Source organism: Rhea pennata, chromosome 1 (genome assembly GCF_028389875.1).
Source record: "Rhea pennata isolate bPtePen1 chromosome 1, bPtePen1.pri, whole genome shotgun sequence".
NCBI classification, from domain to species: Eukaryota; Metazoa; Chordata; class Aves; order Rheiformes; family Rheidae; genus Rhea; species Rhea pennata.
The window spans coordinates 52572791-52578961 of NC_084663.1; positions in this window are offsets into that span (position 1 = coordinate 52572791).

The window sequence follows — 6171 nt, forward strand, 5'->3', positions numbered from 1 at the left end:
CTGCCTTTGCAGCATATAGGACTGCCTAGCAAGGAAGCAAATCAGGCTGAGGTATCTTGCCCAGAATTGCCCAGAAATATTTGTGTTACAGGAGCACACTGAGGCCTCATCAGGAATTAGTGTGTATGATACACGTAACAGAAAGCAGACTGCGTCTTAAAGACTTACCTGCCTAAGAAAAACAACAGAAAAAAGAGGCCAGCAGAGCAAGAACATTAATTCAGAATTTCTGCTCTTGGATCTTCTTCGTTATTCATCCTTCCATTATCTATGAACGAGTAGGGTCAGGGGGAACAAAAAAAAGTGTGAAATGGAATAATTTGCTGATAAATCTACACAGGCTGTAGAATTAGATTGCCAGAAAGGACCACTGTCAGTAACTGATATCCCTAAAAGGGCTCCTTGGACAAACATATTACACCTACATTCTTTTGCCAATTGTTTGGTATTAAGGAATTAAAAATTTCCCAGAGCATTAACCCAAAATAGTGGAATTGTAAGCTTGGAGGTTGAAGAAGTGTTGGATGGAGCAATATGAATCAAAACATGCTGGCTGAGCATTGTCAAAGCTCTGCTGCCTCTTGCCTCAAAGTGATAATTTCCAGTTCCTGCAGAATATGAAGTGGTATAATCAGCCACAACAGGAAGAAGGAACCTCAAAAGCTGAGGATGTAGCAAGTGGAGGCATACTTATGTCTTGGTGATATTCTTGGTGATATCCAACTAAATAAAAAATACTGGAGCTGATCAATTAGTACCTAACTCTTTTCCAAATAACTAGAGCTTCTTAACTATATAATTTTCTCATAAATCTTATGTAATAGTAAGCTTGTACATTTAAAGGGATTTAAGAGGAAGAAAAATTGAGCAAGTTGTTTCTAAACTGTTCTACAGATCTACCAATCTACTAAACTACAAATTCTTCTAGAAACCATTCAATAGAAGGGCTAGAATTTGCCCTTCTGTACAGACCACACAGGCAAGACCTGTGGAGGGATGCCTTAGTATCCACAAGACATTGGGACTGTTTGCACCAAGACCACATATTGCTAAATTAGATCGACTTACTTCTTTCCACTGCAAGGTAGAACTGTGCTATTTCCATGGGAGGAAGGCTTTAAAGATAGGTAATATAGCTTGGGGAAGAAGGAGGCAGAAGGAAACACTTGCACCCTCATCTCTGTAGCCACAGCCTTCCTACACTTTGCTTCTTCGCAGCATGGAGCCTTCTCCAGTAGTGACCCATTTTCCTACATGAAGACGATAAATGACACAGCGGCTGCCCTTATCAGTGCTCCTGACGCAAGCCTGAAGTCCCTGTGCATAGCCACTGAAGGAATTGCAGGATGACCCTGTTCTCCATTGACTGGTTGCCAAAATGAGTGAGAAGCTCAACTGAACTTGCTCAACTGAGCAAGTGAACTTGTTTGCTTATCTTTGCTTCAGCTTAGAGCAGCTGTGGACACTGCCCGTGTGGACAGTGAAAGAAGGGGGAATATTTCTGTCTCTGTAAATGTCATCCTCTGCTATACGTGTGCTGGATGTCCCACCCATCACTTATGGGTGTGTATGGCACTTGCAGTCTGCATTCTCTCAGGAAGGATCTTGCAAAATCACGTCCAGGCCAAGTTCACATGCAGCTGGCTTATTTTACATACACTGTGTATAATAGCTAAAATAATAGATGACAACAGCTTACGAAGTGTTTGCTAAGTAGCAAAATGAGACATGAGTCATGCTTAGAATCAGTGTTGCCCATAGAAGTATGAACTTTTGAAACTCCTGCAGTAAGATATGGCTTTGTCAGTGTAATCTCCCTAATTTCCCAGATCTGAATTGAAATGTATTACAACATAAACTGACCTCCACTTCTGAGGAACCATAGCAATCTAATGTTCCAAAAGAAATAAAGCGCAGTAAAAATACAAAAGATAACAATTGCTTTGAAGACCAGTTTTCAATACAGCTATGTTCTGATGAATTTTCATGATATTACATTACTAAAAGTTGTGTCAGGTTCTACTCTAAATGAGAAACATCAGCTGGCTGTTTTCCAAGCTTGTGCTGAGTATGATGCTGAAAGAGGAGCTGACCTTCCTGGCAGATCCTGAGTACATTTCTGTCGCTTAATGTTGACCAGTCAACCCACAGAGGTTTCTGTAGTGCCACTCTGCAAAACAGATTTGGCCTTTGAGCTTCAAAGTTACGTAGCAGAACACTGAGGAAAGATGACTCTTTTTTATTTATGTTTCATTAGGAAAATATAATACAAATAATAGGCTAATTAAAACAAATGGTGTTTTAAAGGTCTCTAGATAGCAAATTTATACCGGTCCCTTATTTTTGATCTGATGATCGGTTTTGTTTAAACCTCCAGGTGATGGTCCTATATGTTGCTTACTTATTCCAGCTCCACAAGAGCACTACCTTCAAGAGAATGAGAGAAAATGCAACCTCAATGCATGCCACAGACATTTTCCGTAGCAAGCAGGACAGCACACATCAAAGGATTTACTGTGAAATCACCTTGCAATCAGCATAGGATTGATCACCATAGATCACTCTTGACAGCAGGCATGTACTTAATAAGCAATTATACTCCATTTTTTAAAACCAAGGAAAAAATTGTATATTGGGACTGTTTTTCAGCCTGTTTGCTACGTTTTTTGCATTCTGTCCCATGTTGGTTTTACAAATCTTAGAATAATAAATGTAAATGAAAAACCTGGATACTTTGACAAAAAGAAAGCCTAGGTATATAACATCATCTGCTTTCAAGCCACCAAATATTGCAACTGAAACCCTGTTTACAAATCAGTTCTTTTTTATTTCAAATCTTTCTGAGGAGACTTATGTTATTTATCATATATATAATATATATAAAAAGTATATAGATTGTTTATTTGTAAATAGAAAAATCCTATGGAAAGAATGTCAAGTTTTCACACTTAAAAAAATCATCAACATAAAGCCATGTTTAATGCTTGTATAATGTGACGCAATAAACTTTAAAATAAATTATGCATATGAAATCTTTGCTGTTTGACATTCATGAGTTACTTTCCGTACACCTTATCTTTCCAGAAGGCAGACAGACCAGTTCAGTGGAAGTTAATGTAAATGCAGACCAAAAAGAGCAAAATCCAGTCAGTACCTTCTTGCTGTGAATCCTTTGCATGTTTACGTTGTCAAATGTTGTTAGGGTTGTATTTTAGCTCTTTTTTAATGTTCTTACTTGTTTTCTCTCTTGATCCTACTGGATGCTACATGCAGTTTGGACAGTGCAGAGAGCTCCCACTTGCCTTGGAATTAATAGACTTACATCATCCTTCACTACTTTGCGGCACAAGCTTCTAGCTGGAATAGTTAAAGGGTCAGGATGGAGGAGGGCAATAGAGACACTGAGAATTATCTTGCTGCTTTTACTCAGGCAAGGCCTTGGCTGTGGGTCCAGATGGAAGAGGACACTACAAGATCCTAGAGAAAATCTTTTTCAAAATTAATTGCTTTAATTAGTGATACCAATTAAAAAAATAAATGTATTGAAAAAAAATAAAGCAGAGTCAGTGTAGCTCTGCAGCAATCCTGGGTGTTTAAGTAGCAAGAAATGGGGTGGTTCCCAGAGTTCTCTGCAAAGCTCAAGGATGTTTGTCTCAAAACTAAATGACTACTCAATGCTCGGACTTGAGACAATAAGTCAAACTTTAAGATGCTCATTTATGTGCTTTCTCAGTTTTATAAATTACAGGAATTCAAAACAGAGGGGAAAAATTGAAGATACATTTTTTTCTTAACTGTAATAACTGGGAAAATTAGCCCTCACTTCATGGAAAAAAAAAAAACCACAGGTAGAAGTTACAGGTCATCCAAGACAGTTTAATGCAGTATCAGTTACTGTGCAAACAATGATCACAGTACAGAGCAGTGCAATAAAGGACATAGTGATGCTGTTTTATAGGAACTAGCTGGTAATGATCAGTCACCCCTGGGAAGCACAATTAGATGGGAGATCAGCATGAAGGGAGTGCATTGGGAGCGCTGCAGCCCATACCAGTGGACACAGAGCTGTCCGTCTTCCTATCAATAGCTTGCTATGTACAACAGAGCAGAGGCACACAGAGGCACACCAGTGCTTTTCACACTTTGATGCTCTACAATACAGTGGATATCCTAGTACTTACCCTTTTTCAGACCTGCAGGCTGAAAGTACCTGGTAAGTACAAATTATTTTGCTTCAATGCTCAAGAATGGTTCTGTAATATGAAATGTAGTATCTATTCCTGTGTCATGGAGAGAGGACACTAGGTTGGATGGGCTGCACTCAACCTTCTCCGGCATGGGAAGCAAAGCCAACTCTTCCACTTGGTGGACTAGTCTCAGAGTGACTAGGACAACCCCAGAATAGAGGCCCCTGTCCTGGATCTAAGATTTTCTTCAAGATGCTGCTGTTGTCTCAGATCTCCAATATGGGGACACAAGAGAAAGCAGGCACCTGGCCTGTAATTCTCTAGAAGAGGCTTGCCTCTTGGAGCCCATTTTCACTTCCTAATGCTTTCTGATCCTGTCAGCTTGTCTCATGCAATAGATCATCAAGTGCCCTCTGTCATAGGGGCACAGAATAGCTGGATTTAAATGCTGAAGGGCCCAAGACAGAGCAGATAAACTAGCACTGTGTCCTGCTCCAAGCTGCAGTGGCTTGGGGCCTAGTGCAGCCTCAGCATGACTTTTAGAAAGCATTTAAGATATGCAGTTAATGTTTTGTTTGGGTCTCAAGTACAACTGCTTGATGAGCTCCACAGAGTGCCTTTCCTGCAAAGGCTTTTATATTCCAACCTTAGAGTTTTAAATATCCACGTATAGCTTTAGCAAAAGACCTGCTGTACAAACAACAGAGCAGGTCTGTTCCCTGCTGTGCCAGCGAGCACACAGTATCAGGAAGCTATGGGGGTCTGCACCCTCCTCAACCACAGGAGAAGTATACGTTTATGGGGGATGTGCCATTCAGCCACCCTCAACAGCCCTGGCAGAGGAGAAGCCATCCTCTCCCTTGCATCTTGGGAAGAGCCTTCCCCAAATTACTGCCTCTGTGACCTCTTTCCTTTCCGGGAGGGTGGTGCAGCAGAGTCTGTCCACTTGTCAAAACACAACATGGGCTCTAGCCTGATTTGGACAAACTGTAATGGCTGCACCTGAACCAAATGAACACAAATGGCTGCATGAGGTTTTAGCACATAGCTCTGCAGGTAGCCGCAGTGGCAACTGCAGATGCCACCACCTTCTTTCTGCACTGGTCTCATCTGGCACAGCAAAGAGACCACTAATCTTCTATTAACATCTCTGCTACATCAGACCCAGCCCTGTGCAAGAGTGGTCCTTGGCCAGCACTTCGGGCATGAAGAAGACTACTTTGGCTCTGCTACCTGGATCTGAATAAAGAGTCCAGGGAGCTCATTTCCATCATGAGGACCAACTCTGTATGGGCAAGACAGCGCAGAAGAGTGACGAAGGGAGTGAAAGGAAGGATATTATTAACTCTTGCTTCCATCCATCTCCAAAGGCACTCTTGTAAGTGTAAGGTAACTTGAGAACAAGTGGCTTAATGAAAACAAAAATACACAACAAAAAAACAGCAAAACAAATACATTCTCAGGATCAATTCTAGTAAGCAACTAGATGGCACTAAAAATACCTCCAGCACTTTAGAAAAACCTGTGTTTCTTCCAATCTGATAAGATCTTGCAATGCTAATCTCTTCATATTTTCAATGCCTTAAAAGAAAAAAAAAAAGAAAGAATGAAAGAAAGAGCCATTTCTAGGGGAACACTGTGATCTTACCAAAAAAAATTTTTTTTTGCTCTGTGAGTGAACTGAGATTAAAAACAGATATCTTTCAGGAGGCTCAAGAATATCAGGTAAACATTTCACTTAGAGACATCGCCTTAAGCCCTGTTGCAAAGATCCCAAGAGAGAGGAAGAGCAAGAGCAAAAGCAAGAAAGACCTGATTCCTCTCTTGACATGTTCTTAATGCCAAGGTCATGCAAGGGTGACAGTGCCATAAAGCTCTGCAGAGACTTCCGCCCACAACCCCAGCAGGGCTGGTAACTGATCCATCACAGGAACGTCAGCAATGCTTTTAATATACGAGCAGAACTGTCCTCATGGGCTGACAT